This window comes from Canis aureus, chromosome 15, assembly GCF_053574225.1.
Source record: "Canis aureus isolate CA01 chromosome 15, VMU_Caureus_v.1.0, whole genome shotgun sequence".
NCBI lineage: Eukaryota > Metazoa > Chordata > Mammalia > Carnivora > Canidae > Canis > Canis aureus.
Window position 1 is genome coordinate 49682447 of NC_135625.1, and position 19704 is coordinate 49702150.

Genomic DNA, 19704 nt, shown 5'->3' on the forward strand with positions numbered 1-19704 from the left:
CCCACATTATATCTTCCAAACCATAATGAATGTTTGATATAACCCATAGAAGTCAAGGGAAGAAGAAACATTTGTCTATCATGTAGTATGTGCTAGAGACTGTGCTAAGTAAGGGTTTTTATTCATTATCTTATCTATTCCCACATTTGGGAAGATTATACATTATTTCCATTTTCAGACCACAAAAAGCTTTGAGGCTTTGTGAAGCTGTAAATGTCTAGAAGATCACACAGGAAACCATTGGCACCTCCAGAAATAACGTACAGTCCATCTGACCCTAACATCCACACTGTCACTCTGGAATGATGTCTTTCCAGAAGTTTCCTATGTGCTGAGTTGGGGTGGGGAGGAGAATTTGGATGGGATCCCTCTCTACTTGTATTTCCTTTCACAAGAACTGTTCAGAATAAACTGAACAGAATAAAACTCTCTAAACACTCGGCCCGATGTCTGCAGCCTGGCAAGGGAGCAATTCTCCACGATGACCGATTAAGGTAGAGAACCCTGACTTCCTCGAAGCAGATCCACAGGAGGAGGGACGTCTCTTATGCCCTGTCACTCTTACCACTGCCTGCAAAGGGGACTCATTGCCTGTGCAGCCGAATGCAAATGAACACTCAGGCCATTTAAAGCTGGGCCTGTTTCCTTCTTTACCTCCACTTAAGGGAGCCCCCGAGCCCAATTATGTGGCAGCCTGCAAAGTAAGGTATGCCAGGGTTCAGATGTTAACAGTGCAGGAACCCCTGTGAGCCAATTTGGGGCTTTACATTTTTAATAATATCCTTTTAATGAATACTGTGTTTCACTGAAATGTTTCAAACTAGTTTTGCTCTTATGTGAGGCAGGAAAGCCAGCTCCAGAGAAATACAGTTGAACCAATTTTCAGGGTTGAGCTGGGATGAAATAATTTTGCATTTATCATTTAAGTTAATTGTAATGAGCCTGAGTCTAATGAGCCCTACCTCTAAACTCCATTTAAGACAATACTTAATTGCTTCATTTTAATAAATGTTGTCAGGATAGTGAATATAACAATGACTGAGCACTCCATTATTACCGGTGCTAGAAATGAAGATATACAAAGCTTAATGAGATACGTAATCTGAAAAGGCAATTAGTACCCAGAGGTGGAATAGGACATCCTTCCAAAAGCCACATAAAGCAAAGCAATTTGTTTGAAATAAACACAGGGATTCAAATTAGGTTGACACTGCTGAGTGCCTACTATGTGCTGAGAGGAGTTTTCACACACCTATTTCATTCACTCTTTATTTAATCTGATGAGGAAATCAAGGCTCAGAAAGATTATGCGTGATGCATGTTAATTCAGCTACTCATGGCAGTTTCATGAGTGAAAGCCTTTCTTCTGGATTCAGTTGTTAAGATATTGTCCTATCACTTTTTTGCTAACTTTTCAATGAATGGGGGTAGAAATCCAGAAAGTCAATGGATCAGAAAAAAAGAGAAGAGAAACAAATTCTGCTCCCTGATGCATACCAATTTTGGATTTTCACCTATGTCATCGTTGTAAACCTTAAAAACAAAGATGTGTATAAATGGAATGTGTTTCTTACTCCCCTAGAGACGGAAGGAGCTCTTGCCACATGAATGGGTTGAGACAACTCTTGGCAGCTAACTGTATCTCACTTGTTCGAGAAGATATTTGCTGCAACATCAAGAGTGGTGCAATTTGTTTTTACTCCCTCCTTTCCCTGCCATGACTTTATGATGCATGAGTCAAATGATCTTAACCTAGCTTCTCCAGAAACCAGAGCTAAAAGAAACAATCAGCTGGAGAAGTTTTGTTTCCAAGAAGCAGTTCCAGAGAGAGAAAAGGAATGTGAAGCAGGAAGGGCAGAAGTACAGGTAAGGCATGGATGCACTCACCACCTCATTGGTAGGTACACGCAGAGTCACTGCTGGGAACTTCACAGGTGCATTCACACAGAAATCCAGCATGTCTGTCGAAGGCTTCCCAGAAAATCACGCTTTGGAAAAGTCCATCAGAAGTAGCAAGAAGATGTGTATCTATTTGTTCCCCGCCATTGCCCGAAGTACTTCCAGGTGGCATAACTCACCACTTGAGCACTACTGAAGAAGTCCATCCATGCTCTGCATCTTGGGCCATGCTGTGGCTGTGGCCTGTGCCCACAGAGAGCTGGCCATAGGCGGTGGGAGGAAGCAGTCTTGCTGGTCACTAACCTGCCCTAGGAGCAGTCGCTAGAAGACTAGCAGGTGGTGAAGGATTTGGACCTGTCATGTCCTGTGACATGGTGATGGCTCACAGTTAACTGGTAAAGCAAGCAGCAGAGGCCCCAGAGGTGGATGAAACTAAGAAACTACGATACCTTCCAGTCTTGTTTTCAACTCCAAATCTGCTAATCATATGTATGAGGACACAAGGATAAGATTTCTGAAAATACAATTTTAGCTCATCTTCCTTATATGGTCATTGAACTGGGGAACATTTGAAGACAAATTCGGGGACCTTGGATATTCATTAGTTAAGACACTACCACGTGAGTACTGCATCTAGCAAGGATAGAGAAATTCGTAAAAGATCTTGCTGTGGGGAACCCTGGGTGGCGCAGCGGTTTAGCGCCTGCCTTTGGCCCAGGGCGCGATCCTGGAGACCCTGGATCGAATCCCACATCGGGCTCCCGGTGCATGGAGCCTGCTTGTGTCTCTGCCTCTCTCTCTCTCTCTCTCTCTCTCTCTCTCTCTGCGACTATCATAAATAAATAAAAATAAAAATAAAAAGATCTTGCTGTAACATTGATGAAACATAGGTTAAATTTTCAAATTTCAGATAAAAGAGCATTGAATACCAAGAAATAGAATAAACTATCTTCCAGACAGGAACAAAGCCTTCCCAGGTAAGCAGTCACTTTATTTCTGCAGGCTATTTGCCAAGTCTGGAAACACAGCCAAGGAAGAGCACTGAGTAGGCAGTGGTACATTGCAGGCTCAGGAGAAAATAGCTGAATTTTTAATGACCCTGCAGGGGAAGGATCCACAACACAGAGCAAGCACTATGACCCAAAAATTCTGCACCTTGGGATTTTCACTGAATGAAATGATGCAGGAAGTGGAAGTTGGATTGGAACAGGGAGAAGGATCTCATAACTGTATGATGTAGAGATACAAAGGTGCCTATGGAGGGAGCGTGATGTCTGATCCCACTCTAAAGACACTGGAGATGAGCAAAAATCATTAGAGACTGCCCAGCTCCAACCCAGATCATCTCCTCATTAGCTTGAAGAAAGCAGAGCCTTACCCTAGTTGCCTGACCGAGCAAACAGTGAGCCTTTACTAGGGAAGAATGTCCTCAACCTCAGTTTCTACTGCTCTTTTTGCACAATATCCAGCACGCAAGAGAAAAAAATAATTGTGTGACATGAAGAAGGAGAAAAATGTGACCTATAATCAAAAGAAAAATTTGACAGTAGAAGCAGATTCAGAAATGACACAGATTTTGGAATTGGCAGACAAGAGCGATAATAGCTATATAAAATATTTTAAAGGACTTAATGAATAGTCGAATTAGGTAAAAAGATGGAACATTTCAGCAAGAAAAAAAAGAAAGGAAAGAAAGAAGAAAGGAGAGAAGGAAGGAGAAAAGGAAGGGAGGGAGGAAGAAAAGAAAAAAGGAAACTGTCACACTTAAAAGCTTAGAATCAAATTTCAAAATACTGGAAATGAAGACTTATTGGATGGGCTTAATAGCAGACGAAAAGATTAGCAAATCAACAAAAAATACACAAGCTATCAAATTTTTATCTATTTCTAGTAACTCATCATTCTACTTTAATTCACTTTTTCCTGTGTATCATAATATCCAGTGAAGGTTTTCTTTGCTGTCAGCTGGAGATTGTAGGTTATATATTGTAGTACATCTGTATGATGTTATCTTCCTCTGAAGAGTGTTGGGTTTTATGTTTGGAGGCAGTTAAATTCCTTAAAAGTGGATCACTTTTCTCTTGCTAGGGCTTGGTCTTAGGCTTAGTTAAGGAGTGTTTAATTCCATTTTTTCTCATTTTATTATGGAGTGGCTTTTTTAGGGTCACCACTAGAGAACTCACCAAGGTCTCTACTCTTGTGCTAAGCACCAATTCCAACTTCTCCTCACATCCTGTGGCCTTTAATTTCTGCCCAGCACTTAGGTTCCACATAACTGTCCTTGCTACTCTTTCTGTAGACCTGTGCATAGCTTGGGGCTCACTGAGGATCTCGGGGAATATGTGTGCAGACATCTAGCATTCCCTCTCTGCTTATCCCTCATCTGGACCCTGCCACCATGTCCAGCCACCTTAGCATGCTTCACACACATTTCCCTCCACCCAGTGTGACACAGCACTTTCCTTCCCAGGCCCTCTTCCTCCACACCAGGAATCTGGCGTGAATGTGGGGCTCCTTCCCTGTGCTTCCTTTCTCACCAGGATTGCAGCCCTGTGTTGGGTGTGGCCCACATCCTGAAAGAGCCATCTTACCTATTTTGTCCAGTTGGACAATGGCCTGCCCATCATGACCAAAATGAACATTCCTCTGCTACCATCCCCTGACTTTGAGATCCAGATAAAATGCATTTCTCTAGTTTTCTTTCTTACTCTGAATGCAGAATTAATCCTTCAGTGTTCTGGGCCCCACAGTACTTTGTCTATAAAAGCCATAGGCAAAAAAAACAAAACAAAACAAAACAAAAACATAGGCACGTACATGTGAACGTAACCCATCACAGATCCTTATGTGAGTTCTCTTCTACACTGAAGGCTCCCTGGGGGTAATGCCTGAGTCAGACCATTGTTCAGTTTCCACCCCAGTGCAATCCCATCACATGTGGGCTGCCAGTGTGAGCTGTGGTGCACCCAGCCAATGTAAGAGGAGCTCCTGGCAGGTGCCCTACTCAGAAGGCACAGCAAACCGGCAGGGAACATGGTGGCCTCTGTCACATGACTGCAGCAGACCTAAACACATTTCTTAGAAGAGCGGCTGCTAAATGAGCTGCCAATTTGCACAAGCTTGGATTTAAAAACTTTCTGGATTCTTCTCTGCACTGCCCTCTTGAGGCGGCACTTTGTGACTATGGATTTCTCAAGGCAAAGATCTGCCTGAGAGTGACAGGAAGTGCTGGCTCGGCTGGAAAACAGTGTCTTGTGAAGACAGGGTGCATGGAGATGGCACCTTTCTGCATAGCGACACCCAGCTGTACCCCCTCAAATAGATATAGTGAAGTCCTAACTCCAGAATCTCAGTATGTGGCCTTATTGGGAAATAGGGTTGTTGCAGATATGGTCCACGAAGTTAAGAAAGGAGCACCTTGGATAAGGGTGGGTCTTTACTCCAGTTTGGGAACTCAGGAGGGGAGAGAGACTGTGAGCACAGATGGAAGAGGCAGAGGTTGCAGCCGAGGGCCAGGGACAGTTGGCAAACACTGAATGTGAGAAGAGGAGAAGAAGGGCTCTCCCCTCCAGGCTTCAGGGGAGCGTGACCCTGATGACACATTGATTTCTAATCTCTAGCCTCCAGAACTGTGAGACAATAAAGTCCTGTTTTCTAAGGCACCCAGTTTGTGGAACCTGGATGCATTAGCCCTGGGAAATTCATGCAGGTGTTGGGGGGTATTGGTACAAGAGAGCTTGTCACAGTAGGAAGGGCACTGTGCTAGCTCTGGGAAGAAATAATATCCTGGCCATCCTTATGGGGAGTCTGTTTGCCATGGTAACCCTTAGCATTGGGTGTTTAAATAACCAGGGATGATTAAATCCTGATGGTCATCGGGATTGAGGCCGAACAGAAGGGTCAGTTGGATGGTATAGCAGTGATTCTCCATGAGGTGCTAGCCTGCGATTTATTTGAGCAAGTTTAGAGAAGCCCAGTCCTTGAGAAGCAGGTAATTCTCAGAAAAGTCTATCTCTGTGTCTATTTACCCATGTCCTTGTCCTAAATGTGTCACCTGCTCAGACACACATGGTAACAGCCATGAGACCCTGGGTGAGTCACAGCCAGCTGAGGCCTCCATTGCCATCCATAAAGTAAGGATTTTGATCACAGAGTCCTTACTATGATTTGGAGTTGAAGGATAATATGATTGAAAATTTGAGGCAGAAAGATTTGAAATGACCTCCCAATGATGGTGTTGCTAGCAAAAAGAGAACCCTCAGTGAAGAAAACATTCATTGTTTTGCTGGAAAAAAACAAACAAACAAACAAACAACTATATATATATATAATTAACATCCAGAGTTATCAATTTCTTGTTATCATTCTTTGCTGAGGTTACACTATTTAGTATAATCAACCAAACTGAAGAATATCATTTTCAGTATCATTATTCACCTCATTAGTATGAAGGACGACATTGTGTCATCCTGTACCAAGACTCCCACAGAACCTGGGGGAAATGTGCTCTTATTTAGAAAGGGAAAGACAACCATGGGCAGGAGGAAGAGTCCTTGGAGTTAGCGTCTGATTTCTAGACCTGCCTCTGTGTCCTAAGGATGTGAATCAGACTTTCTGGAATTTTTTACTATAAAATATGGAGTTCTGAATATGTAATCTTGAAGGTCTTTTCCAGATTTGGGAAGTTTAGCTTCTAGGTTCTGTAATAGTGTGCCTTTTGCAGCATTATTCAAATTTCTTGCACTTGGCTAATATCACATGCTTTTGTCCTTTGAATGAAGTTTAATTTGACACAGAGAAACTTGTTAGAAAGCAGTATGATTGCTCTGCTGCTGTATTGTATGCAATTTCATTACAGTTGCTTTGATTAAGTGACAGTGAAACTCAAAGAATTCTTAACAAGCTAGTGAAGCATAACCCTTTCTTCATGAAATCACACTGGTTGCTGAGATGAGGCTTCTAGAATTCATTGTCTTTTCTCCAAAGGCTGATTTAATAACTGGTCCCAAAGTCCCTCTATTTTAATGTAAAGGCTGAGGAAATAGAGAGCCTGACACCTCTACCCTCATCTCTTTATCATGTCCAAGTCAAAGAAAGGGTTTTGGTTTTTTTTTTTTAAGTCCTGAATAAAGGGCAAATTTGTCTTCTCTCAAGGTCTTTCCTGCTAATTGCCCTGATGACACTTGGAAGATATACTTACAAACTGAGCTTTACTCATATGGTGGTGTCATCGTGGAGAAGCAACAGGGAGGACAAGAGTTATATGTTTTATTACTGATATGACATTTCCCTTCCTTTCCAGTTAGAGTGAGATCGTGCCCATATGGCAGAGCTGAAGTTTAGGTAATGTTTTCATCTAGTTGCTCCTATATCTCTCCATGTGGCATATTTGCTATTACCAGATGCTGATGGAGAGCTCTGTGCACATGGGTTAGTAACTATGTTAATGAGGGTATGTAAATGGTGCGGTCAATTATAAATTGTGATTGGAAGGCTTCTCTGACAAAGAGTTCATCTTCACAGACTGGTCACACTGTCTGATATTTCTACCATGAAAGAGATTAAGCATTATATTCCTTGGAATGGATTACAAAGGAGCTGGCCAAAGGTTTTTCTGGAACCCAAATTTAAACTGCAGTATTGCTATATTGTGATTTCATTCTAGCAAGGAGAGAGGGTTGAAAAAAGGGGTATGAAAGGCTGATATGTTGTTTGAAGGGTCAGAAGTGGGGTCTTTGGGGAACTAAAAATATGTTAGGGTTTCCAAAAGTAGAAAGGACAGACACCAGATACAGGCAACAGCTGTATCACCATCTTGCCAAAGGAAATATAGTCTGTGTTATTTTGTATAAATTCTGCTTGACTGAAATTCAGAACGTCAATGTTGGAGTTAAGCTTCCTAAAATGTAGTTGTGTACATCTGGACAAGGCATCCCTATTTTTCTCAGCTATTAAAACAGGGAACTTAAACCATCTAACCTTTCTCCCAGCTTTGACAATCCGTAGCTACCTGCTGTTTGTTCTTGTCTCGCTTCCCTGGACGGGCAGCCTGTGGCACCAAGTAGACACAGTGGGCCCAAGCACTGCCAAAACATAGTCAATAATGATTGATCTCTAAACAATCAAACAAAATAAACCTACAAGATGTAAATGTATTTCATCTGGGACCATGAATTCCAGTGTTGGAAAAAGTTGTCGGAGCCCATTTGGCTCACCCTTATGGGAGCAGACGAGGACAGCTGGTAGGTAAGTAACTTCCTGGGATGCCCCAGGAGGCTGCAGATGGCAAACCTGGGACAAAGCCACTCTAGAAATAGGAGGGGTGACAGAAGATACTGGAGGGCAAATGAGAGACCATATATGCAGATGGCAAATGGTGAGATGCTAATTAAGTTAATTGGGGAGTGGTCAGCCTCCCAAATTCATGCTCCCATAGTGGTCTGGAAGAAGATATGGGCCAACAAGTCATAAGAAGACAAAAGTCAAAGGCAGGAGAGCAGAGACCACAGGAGAAGTCAGCAAAGCCACTGCATACTCCACACAACTCACATGGCACTATGACAGATGTGGTCTGGAAGCCACTTGTGGTGGGTACTAGCAGGTGTCACCATGACTCTGGTGCACCTTCAGTGTGTTTCACTCCAAACAGGATGATGATGAACTGAGGTTGAGGACTGTAGGGGTGGACCTGGATTTCTGAAGAGGCTAACTGCACAAATATGGAAGGAAATGACAAAACAGAAAAAGGGATTGAAAGTATTTACAATGATTCATTATTTGATGTTTCAAGAAAATGAATGTCAAACCAGAACTTTATCAGCCTCTCTGTATTTTAGCAGTGTTTGAATTTGAGTTAATTTGGATAGAGGATGGCATATCATAATCTCCTTAGAGCTTAGGGTCTGTAAACTTAGATAAAGTCCTTTAAAAAATTATTACAAATGAAGCAAGTTGAAACCCACTGTCTGGGTTATAGCTGCAGTTTCTAATTCTGGCTTTCTAATGTATAAGGATTGTGAGTTTGAAACAATTACTTGATCTCTTTAGAAACCCATTTTCTTTATGGTAAAATTGGAACTGTAATTATCAGACTTATATCAGAGAGTAAATCCTATATATCATCATTTTCAACCCATGGTAAGGCATTACATTCAGCACTTGACATAAAGGATTAGGTGAGGAAAGATAATTTCTCACATCCCAACACATGCCTTAACTCCTACATCACAGATGATGGCTTTCCTCTGCCTGCCTATCTTCTTTTTTTTTTTTTTTCTTCTCTCTGGATTGAAGATTTAATAAGACACCTTTTAGGCATAACAGTAAAGATTGCAGCTCTGCCCTTTATCAGCTGTGTCACCTTGGAGAAATCACTTAATCTCCTAAACCTCAACTTTCTCATCAGTAAATCAGGGATTGAAACACATTTTTTGAAATATTATGGGACAGACAAAAACTAATGTTTGGCAGACACTTGGCAATTAATCAATTGCAAATGATATTTTTGGTGGTTAATAATTATCAGAGGACATCCATGTTGTCTTTTTACTGTGCCTCAATAATATAAAAGTTTATCATCAGAAGTGAAACATTCACCTACTTAATGTTCATAGATGGAACATGCATCATCTAGAAACTACAAGGTAATTAAACATGATATTTCTCAATAGTCTTATTTGAGGTGGAGGTTGAGGTACGGGAGACATGTAGCTTGAAAGACATGTAGCCTATAGCATTGACAGTTCATAAAACACTCTGACATGAAGAGCATTCTCATCCTCCATTGAGACAGCTTCACATGTTTTCAGACCAATCGGAATGACACCTGGACAGCCAGATACAGAGAAAGCAGAGACCTCTTCATAAGGATTTGGAGCATGAATCCCACATTCTTATCAGCACGGTTATATCTTTGGAGATGAACATTGGTTCCCACCCCAAGAGTGAAATGGTGAAGGAAAAGGTAAAAGCAAGAGAACAAAAGTTGACACTATGGACAGAGTATCCAGGCCTGTTTTGGGGGCACAGAAGGAAGCAGAGCTAGCTTCTGTAGCCCTGAAGAAATTCAATGGTTTTTTTTTTCTAATAAAAAAAGTAAAAATCTGAGGCTTCTATAGAATACATGAATATCTGCTCATCTCAGATATCCACTGAGAGGAAGACAGAGAAGAGAGTGCAAATTGAAGAGTCACTATTGTTTACTTCCTTTACTGTGCAGAAACATTTCAGTTTGATGTAGTCCCACTTGTTTATTTCTGCCTTTGTTGCCTGAACTCTTGGTGTCTTATCAAAAATATCATTGCCACAGCCAATGTCAAGGAGCTTTTTCCCTATGTTTTTTTTTTTTTTCTAGGAATTTTAGTTTCAGGTCTTAGATTTAAGTCTTTAATCTTTGAGTTGATTTTTGTATACGGTGCAAGATAAGGGTCCAATTTTTTTCTTTTGTGTGTGGATACCCAGTGTTCCCAACACCAGTTATTGAAGAAAATAACTTTTACCTGTAATGTATTCTTGGTGCCCTTATCAAACATCAGTTGACTCTATATGCTTGGATTTGTGAAAAGGCAACCATTAATCAGAATACAAATAATTAGTCTTAGGTTTAGAAGGATCTGTAAAAGTCTCTGTGTCTAACTTCACCCATATAACTCAGAATCCCTACAAAATGACCCATGGGAGTTTCTTCTCCAGCCTCTACTTAAATAATTTCAGTATTGGGAAGTTCATTAGCAACAGAGCTGATAATTGATGCGTTATTTTTGTTCATGATACGCTGAAACCTGACTCCCTATAACCTTCATATATTTGTCTTAATTCTTTCCTCTCAGGTAGGGATGGGAAGACTGTGGCCCTTGGGCCAAACGTGGCTTGATACCTGTTTTTGTAAATAACGTTTTACTGGAACATACCTGAGCCCATTCATTTATACATTGCCTGTTGCTACTCTTGTGCTACAATGGCAGAGTTGAATATTTGCTACGAAGACTGTGTGACCTGTAGATGCTAAAATATTTACTACCTAGCCTCTTCTAGAAAACATTTGCAGGTTCCTGACCTAAAAAAATGGTTTCCAGACTAGAATGTGCACTCACCAATGAGCATCCAAGTCATCCATTGGAGTGCTAGAGAAAAACATATAAGCTGTGTTCCTATTTAGGTTTAATGCATCCTTTAAAAGTCTCTTCCTTCATGTATGTATATATATAAATATGTAAAAAACATAAATATTTAAATATTATAATATATAATATATGATTGACCCTTGAACAATGTGAGGGGTTAGAGGCATTGACCCCCAAGTAGTGAAAAATCTGCATGTAACTTTTGACTCTCCTAAAGTTTAACTAATAGCCTATTGTTGAGTGGAAGCCTTAGTCATCATATGAACAGTTGATTAATATATATTTTGTAAATTATATGTATTATATACTGTATTCTTTAGGTAAGAGAAAAGAAAATCATAAAAGAAAATACACATGTAGTACTGTACTATATTTTTTACAAATCCATGTATAAGTAGACCCACGCCATTCAAACTCATGTGTACTCAAGGATCAACCATATTTAAATATTATAATTTATGTATATGTATTACTTTAAGCAGTGCCTGGTACAGAATAAGTGCTGTGGAGTTTTAGCAATTATTATACTGTATTAATATGTGATGTATTAATTAATATGTAGTAATTAATTATATAACAGCAATTATTGTAACTATATTTAAACCCACTCTTAATTGCTACTGTATTGTTACATATAAATATATAATTATAATTATATGACTAATTATATAACACAGTTCCAATAATTGCTAAAATTCTGTACCATTCGTTTTGTGCCAGGCACTGCTCAAGGAGATTTCAATGTGTTAATTAATTTAATTCTCACGTCAAATATTAGTGCTATCATCATTGTTGTCCTCATCTTATAGATGCTGCAAGGAAGACAACGATTGGATTAATGAACCACCACGGTCGACAGCAAATAGGTGGCAGATCTGGGACCCAACCCAGATGTAGATTCTTGCTCCAGAATCTATGTGAGAAACTCTCATAAACAGGGCATATTTCTTTCAATAAGTGCACACACATGAATGGGGGTGCAGGCAGGCTCAGGCATTCTAACTGAGGGGCCGCACTATCAATAATGTTTATTGACTGTTGCTCTAGAGGGAAAGCACAGTTGTTCTTTCTTATCCTCGGCATAGATTTGCAGATAGCTATTAAATTCCACTAACTCTTACATGGTTCTCCTGGCATTTGCAGAACCCCGCTGATATTTGGGGTTTTTGTCATTTAATTGCATCATACTTAAGGTAGGCAAATTATGTGATTACTATGATTTACAGGAGCCTCCTACTTCTCAGACCACCCTCATTTGGGGCCAGGCTGTCTTGCGACCTTCTTAAAGTCATCGTGTTATTCTGAAGCCTGAATGATACCTCTGCATCAGATGTGCTGGCATCCCTTTGCAATTTGGCTTTCACTTTTTCAATTCTAATGAAAGGGGAGAGAAATATTATTCCAGTAGAGATTCCGGAAAAGCTTCCTTCGGTTTGCTGAGTGGGTAAGTGAGTGCCGGAGTGGGACCGTTTGTCGGAGTTTGCACAAACACTCCCCGTTATGACTTTCTCTTCCTCCCACTGGGTTCTCTCCTTGTCAAAGCTGTTGCTGTGTAGGCAGAGGTTTGGGGTAAGATTCAAAAGCATATTAAAAACGAGGTCTTTCTGAGGTCTGAAATTCACACCAATAGTTAAATATCGGCGTACCAATTTGTTGTCTCTATTACATTCTTCCCAGATAATAGTTGGCTCGTGGATTTTGAACTGTTAAATCTTCGTGTGAGTTGCTCAAACAGTCATTTTCTAGCAGGGAACTCCTAATTGGGACAAGAAAGATGCATTAATTTATTCATTCAGCTCTTGACTTCAAGTCTCTCTAATGAGGAGATATTACCTGGTGAAGTATGTTTGAAGTGCGTAATTGAGAATATGCACTTGAGTGTTTAGTCATGTCTCGGGCGCCTCCACGTGTGAAACAGAGAAGTATGGTCCCTACGTCAAGCCGGTTTCGTGAGTGCTACGTGATAGAAGCTATGAAAAGTGGCTAGCACTGTGCTGGCGTGGAGCAGTACGTTAGACCAATCCAGTTACTGTTGTTGCAATTCAGTTACTATCATATACTCATGACCGCTGACTATATAGTAGGTCTAGTTTCTGCTCTCTGGTACCTTAAATTTGGCATCTCCACAAGGATGTTTGTAGGGCTTCTTAGAGATTTTATGTGGTGTGAGGGGGGAGAACAAGAGAAACTGAGTCCTGCCAAAGAGAAACCGATTTGGGTCCTATCCCATAGCAAGGCTCCTGGACATCTAGGTAAGAACACAGGAACTCCAGGAGCTTAAGAAGCATAGCAGTAAAGCCATGAAGTCAAGCATCTCCAAAGTCCAAGGCCAATGTCATTAATGGTTCTCTTCATAAATGAGAAGAAATTTAATATCTAAGTTTCACTGGGTGTCCGGGTGGCTCAGTCTGTGAAGCATCTGCCTTCAGCTCAGTTCATGGTCCCGGGGTCTGGGGATCAAGCCCCCTGTGCCAGGCTCCTTGTTCAGTGGGGAACCTGCTTCTAATTCTCCCTCTGCTGCTCCCCTCCTTCATGTGTGCTCTCTCGCTAGCTTTCTCTCTCTCATAAATAAATAAAATATTTAAAAAAAAAATATGAGTTTCTAGACATAAGCAAGATGATTGCCTGTCTTCCCATTGTTCTCAGTACTCTTATCAAAGAAAATAGTAGGGGTCCTGTCTCGTGGGGCTGGCTTTATAGTCTTCTATGATACTCATTAATTTATGGAAACCTTCTTGACCCTCTGTGACCTGTGTGGACTGCAAAGTAAGTGATCTAACCACAGGCTGTCACTGGGGTCTAGTTTTGGAAGTCGTCCAAGGCTGGCATGACAGTTTAGGAGATGCAGACCACGGCCTAGCTTGGAGAGGAGGCTCCTCTTCGTTCTGGTTTCTTGTTCCTCCTGCCTTCCTCCTCTTCCTCTCCAGGCTAACCTTCTCCCTACTTTCTTTATACCACAGAATCCAAACCACTGTATTTGGGCTTTGGCCAAGGGGCAATAAAAATCCTTCTGATTTCTTCTTTCCAGAAGTTACTATTCGCTGAAAACTGTCAGCGAATAGTAACTTCTTTTGGCTTCTGTGGGCTGTCAAGTTAACTGTTCTCTCATGCAGGTTAAATGAAGTAGCCAAGACCAGCCAGTAAGTCCAGAGCTGGGAATCAGTTTCTTGCTGGGAAATTCCAGCTTCCACATGGCACAGTAAATAAAGCTCTTACTACGGAAAAGCATTCTGGCTGAAATTGCATCCAGAGAATCTCATCTCATCATCCAGACAGAGCAGTTTCTTTTTTAGGATCACCTAGTTACAGCCTCTATCCTCGAGAACTCCTAAAGCATTTACACTATTGATTTATGAACTGGAGTGTTAGAAATAGATTATTATACAAAATATGATGTGTGTATGTCTCTGGGCATGTTTGTGTCCGTATAGGTATGTGTGTGTGTCTCTGTATGTCTGAGTGTGTGTCTGTGCATCTGTGTGTGTGTGTCTTCATGAATTAGATTTAAAATGGTCATAATGATAGGTATTGTATACCTTCATACGGCATCTGCAGTGGCCTAGTGGGAAGTACCTAACAGAGTCCAAATACACAGCTACTGATAGGCAATGACAGTATATCTCCCTATAGGGATGTTCCTTAAATATCTCTCAGTTTAAATATATATGTAACTCGCATTATCATATGCCTGAAACCCACTCTTAATTGCTAGAAAATATATGGGAAAAAATTAATTCCCTCAATCCTGAATTTACATCTTACATGTATAAAATCACATGAGTTTGTGAGAGATAGAAGCTCAACATTTTAACCTAGTTTCTTCTGTTAGACACAGAATTACCTGAATTTTGCAGAGTTTCTGGGCTTATACCTCATCAGGAGCTCAGTCAGCTCAGACCTGATGACATCGGATTCTATATGGTGTGAGCATTTTGTGGAAATCACTTTAAATAGCCCTGGAGTGCTGTTTTTTTTTTTTTTTTTTTTTTAAACAGATTTGCCATTGAGGAAAAAATGGCTACAATTTCCAGCCTTAATTATCGTAATTGGAGGCTCTAATGACTTCTGAGCTGTTTGCCTTTGGACCCCTCCTAGCTCTGTTTTCATTAGTCCTGATTGCCAGCCCTCATGATGAAGAACAGCCCAGGTCAGCACACACCATAGCTGCACACCATAGTGGATAACTGGCGTACTCTCGATACCTGAGCCAATGTCCTAGTTGTCCTTGAAAAGTCTGCTTTGACTACACCATGGCCTGGTTTCCCTCCCTTGGTTATAGGATCTGCTACTTACAGTCCAAGGATAGAATAATTCTCTGGAGAATGTAGCCAACTATTAAACAGGAAAAAAATGGGTGAGATGCTCAGATATGTGCCTGACTCCTCCTAGCTAAGGTTGTTCAAGACATTTAATATTTTAGTTTGTTTTCATGATTTAATCACTCAAATCATGCCCTCAAAGTTTTTGTAGGCATGAGGGTGGGAGCAAGGGAAGATGTCCACCATTTGTGACATTGAAGACCATCGGTGACATTGAAGACTATTGGCACAGGGACAGAGGCATGTACGGAAGAAGAGTCTGGCACCGTTAGGGGATGTGATGAAAAGGATTTGTCCTATCACCTGTCCCCTCCATAAGTGGCCTTTTCCCAAGGAGCTGCTCTTCCATTTAAGATCTAGTACAATGCTCTCTACTCCCAGCACGTTCTGCAGTCATTTCTCTGCTGCCCATGAATACTGATCTTCAGTGTACTAATCTAATCTTTCTCTAGGCTCAAGTGAGTTACAAACCTTGCAAGCCACAAATGTGTGAAATAGTGAACGGAGTCTGTCTTGACACAATTACATATATTATAAAGCTCTTAAAAATTAAAATTCTTTTTTTGCCTTTTATTTTTTTATTTTATTATTTTTTTTAATAAATTTATTTTTTATTGGTGTTCAATTTACCAACATACAGAATAACACCCAGTGCTCATCCCCTCAAGTGCCCCCCTCAGTGCCCGTCACCCATTCACCCCCACCCCCCGCCCTCCTCCCCTTCCATCACCCCTAGTTCGTTTCCCAGAATTAGTCTTTATGTTCTGTCTCCCTTTCTGATATTTCCCACACATTTCTTCTCCCTTCCCTTATATTCCCTTTCACTATTATTTATATTCCCCACATGAATGAGAACATATAATGTTTGTCCTTCTCCGATTGACTTATTTCCCTCAGTGTAATACCCTCTAGTTCCATTCACATCGAAGAAAATGGTGGGTATTTGTCGTTTCTAATGGCTGAGTAATATTCCATTGTATACATAGACCACATCTTCTTTATCCATCATCTTTCGATGGACACCGAGGCTCCTTCCACAGTTTGGCTATCGTGGACATTGCTGCTAGAAACATCGGGGTGCAGGTGTCCCGGAGTTTCATTGCATCTGTATCTTTGGGGTAAATCCCCAACAGTGCAATTGCTGGGTCGTAGGGCAGGTCTATTTTTAACTCTTTGAGGAACCTCCACACAGTTTTCCAGAGTGGCTGCACCAGTTCACATTCCCACCAACAGTGTGAGAGGGTTCCCTTTTCTCCGCATCCTCTCCAACATTTGTGGTTTCCTGCCTTGTTAATGTTCCCCATTCTCACTGGTGTGAGGTGGTATCTCATTGTGGTTTTGATTTGTATTTCCCTGGTGGCAAGTGATGCAGAGCATTTTCTCATGTGCATGTTGGCCATGTCTATGTCTTCCTCTGTAAGAAAGACAGTCTCTTCAATAAATGGTGCTGGGAAAATTGGACATCCACATGCAGAAGAATGAAACTAGACCACTCTCTTTCACCATACACAAAGAGACACTCAAAATGGATGAAAGATCTAAATGTGAGACAAGAGTCCATCAAAATCCTAGAGGAGAACACAGGCAACACCCTTTTTGAACTCGGCCACAGTAACTTCTTGCAAGATACATCCACGAAGGCAAAAGAAACAAAAGCAAAAATGAACTATTGGGACTTCATCAAGATAAGAAGCTTTTGCACAGCAAAGGATACAGTCAACAAAACTAAAAGACAACCTACAGAATGGGAGAAGATACTTGCAAATGACATATCAGATAAAGGGCTAGTTTCCAAGATCTATAAAGAACTTATTAAACTCAACACCAAAGAAACAAACAATCCAATCCTGAAATGGGCAAAAGACATGAAGAGAAAAATTAAATTTCTGATATATGCTTAAGGAAATCAAGCAAGTTCTGCTAGTTTCTCCTAAAACCCAATGGCAGACAAGTTCTAATTAGGTAATGGGCTGAATTGTGTTCCCCCTAAATTTACATGCTGACGTCTTAATCCCCAGTATCTCAAAATATGACTATATTTGGACACTGGGCCTTTTCAAGGGTATTTGAGGTTGCATCAATTAGAGGTTACATCAGGGTGAGCCCTAATCCAATATGACTGGTGTCCATAAGAAGAGAATATTAGAACATAGACACACACAGAGGATTGACCATGTGAGGACGCAGGGAGAAGATGGACATCTACACACCAAAGAGAGAGTTCTCAGAAGGAACCAACCAGCCAGGATATACAGCTGACCTTTGAATAACACAGAGTTAGGGACGATGACCCTTGCACTGTCAAAATTCTGAGTATAAGTTTTGGATCCCCCCCCCCAAACTTAATTACTCAGAGCCTACTGTTGACCAGAAGCTCTACTGATAATATATACAGTCAATTAACACATACTTTGTATGTTACATGTGTTCTATACTGTAGTCTTACAATATAGGAAGCCAGAAGAAAGCAAATGTTATTATGAAAATCATGAGAGAAGATTTATTTATAGGAGTGTACTGTATTCATAAAAAAAGTCCAAATATAATTAGACCCATGCAGTTATACCTACTAAATTTTGCAATGTCTTGAGCATATAGCCTTTCTCTTATCAGGCACGGAATGTCCCTAACTGGGTTAACCTGAGATTTAACTTGGTTATTATTTGGGCAATCTGCAGAGGAGTTGGGGCAGCTGCTGGGGGGGATTCCGGTTGCCTTGAGAAAGAGAGGGGCTTCTGTGGCCATGGTCAACACAACAGAAGGGCTGTCTCTCTGCAGGAACAGATGCTTAGTCAGTATCTCCATCCTCATATGCTGCCCCATATTTCTAAATTCCAGATTTTCCCCACCAGAGCCCTGAGGTTCCTATGACAGGCCTGCCCAGGCTGTGCAATCTACAGCCTGCCATCCATTCCGGTCTGTCCTTCTCTTTATAAGTTAGCAGAGGGGCTGTCTGGCTTTGCACGGAGCCAGGAACTTCTTGGTAGCAGCTCTTGATCTCCCATCACCCTTCTATGGCGACTCACCACAAGGTATTGGTCACCAGCCAGCTCCTCTGTCTCTGTAGGCACTGTCTCCCACCCATACTTTTGAAATGCCTGCATGGTTGTGTCTGTCCCAGCATTTCCCTCCAGCAAGACATTTTCCCAAATCACCATAAACTGCACAATTAGAATGCAGTCTGCAGCCTTGGGCCAGAGACTCTCTGTGTTGCATCCACAAACCAGGACAGTCCTTTCTTCACCTGCCCAGAGGAGGGGAACCCATCCTGAATCTGGTCTCGCCTTCCAGGATCATGTCAAGAAGTGGTACCACTCATGCTAGTCTGGGTCCTCCAAGAAGTGGATGCAGACATGCAAATAAATGTGTAAATATTGGGGATCCCTAAATGGCCTGCCTTCGGCCCAGGGCATGGTCCTGGAGTCCCAAGATCGAGTCCCACATCAGGCTCCCTGCATGGAGCCTGCTTCTCTCTCTGCCTTTGTCTCTGCCTCTCTCTCTGTATGTCTCTCATGAATAAATAAATAAAATCTTTTTTTAAAAATGTGCAAATATTTTATCAGAGGAAACTTCTATCATAGAAAAATAAGGAGGGAGCCAGAGAGGCCATAAGTAGACCCATGTAAAGCTGACACCCCAAGCAAAATGGGAGAAGGAAGCCCAAGTGGAAACAAGCTGGGTGCCTGTGCTGACAATTGTGCAGGTCCCTCGGGAAGTCCTAACGTACCCTGGTCCAGGTAAGAGCCCCATTGCCATGGTCTCCCAGGGCAGCAAAACTCCGAGACCCCCGTCTGGAGTCCCTGTGCCCACCTGCTCCCCTCCATTCTCTCCTGAATTTGCCCCAATCTGTCCGCAGTCCCCGTGGTGCAGCTCTGGTCAAGGACACTGGGTCTCCTGTTGCCACATCCAGCTGTTATTCCGGTTCTCATGTTACTCAGTCTGACATCAGCATGTAACGTGTAACCTTTGCTCCCTCGCTCTTCCCTGAAACACTTTCCGGGCGTGGTTGTCAGGCACACCTCCTCCTGGTGTCCTTCCTCCCGCTGTAGCCTCCCCTTCTCACTCTCTGGTGCACTCCCGACTCGTGCCTCCCGCTGGGCCCAGCATCGCCAGTATCTCTGATTTGTCATGTATAACCTGCACCGGTGACCCCCTCCACCCCCAGACCAAGCCACCTCCTCGTCTCAGCTTCCTCATCTCAGGAAATGCGGCTCCATCCACCCTTGCAGATGTGGACGCTGAGAACCCAGAGTCCCGTGTGATGCCCCCCTTTCTCTGGGTGCCAGCCAGAGCTGGGCACCACCCCTCCGTCCCCTGCTCCCTCCCAGACCACGCTTCCTCCTCTCCTGGGTGGTTTCCTGTCG

The 19704-nt window shown here is 41.9% G+C and overlaps 1 pseudogene; it reads right to left on the bottom strand.

Annotated features, from left to right (window-relative positions):
• LOC144284165 (CCR4-NOT transcription complex subunit 4-like) overlaps positions 1-19470 on the bottom strand; it is a 41292-nt pseudogene extending 21822 nt beyond the window's left edge.
• Between the last annotated feature and the right edge of the window lie 234 nt (positions 19471-19704).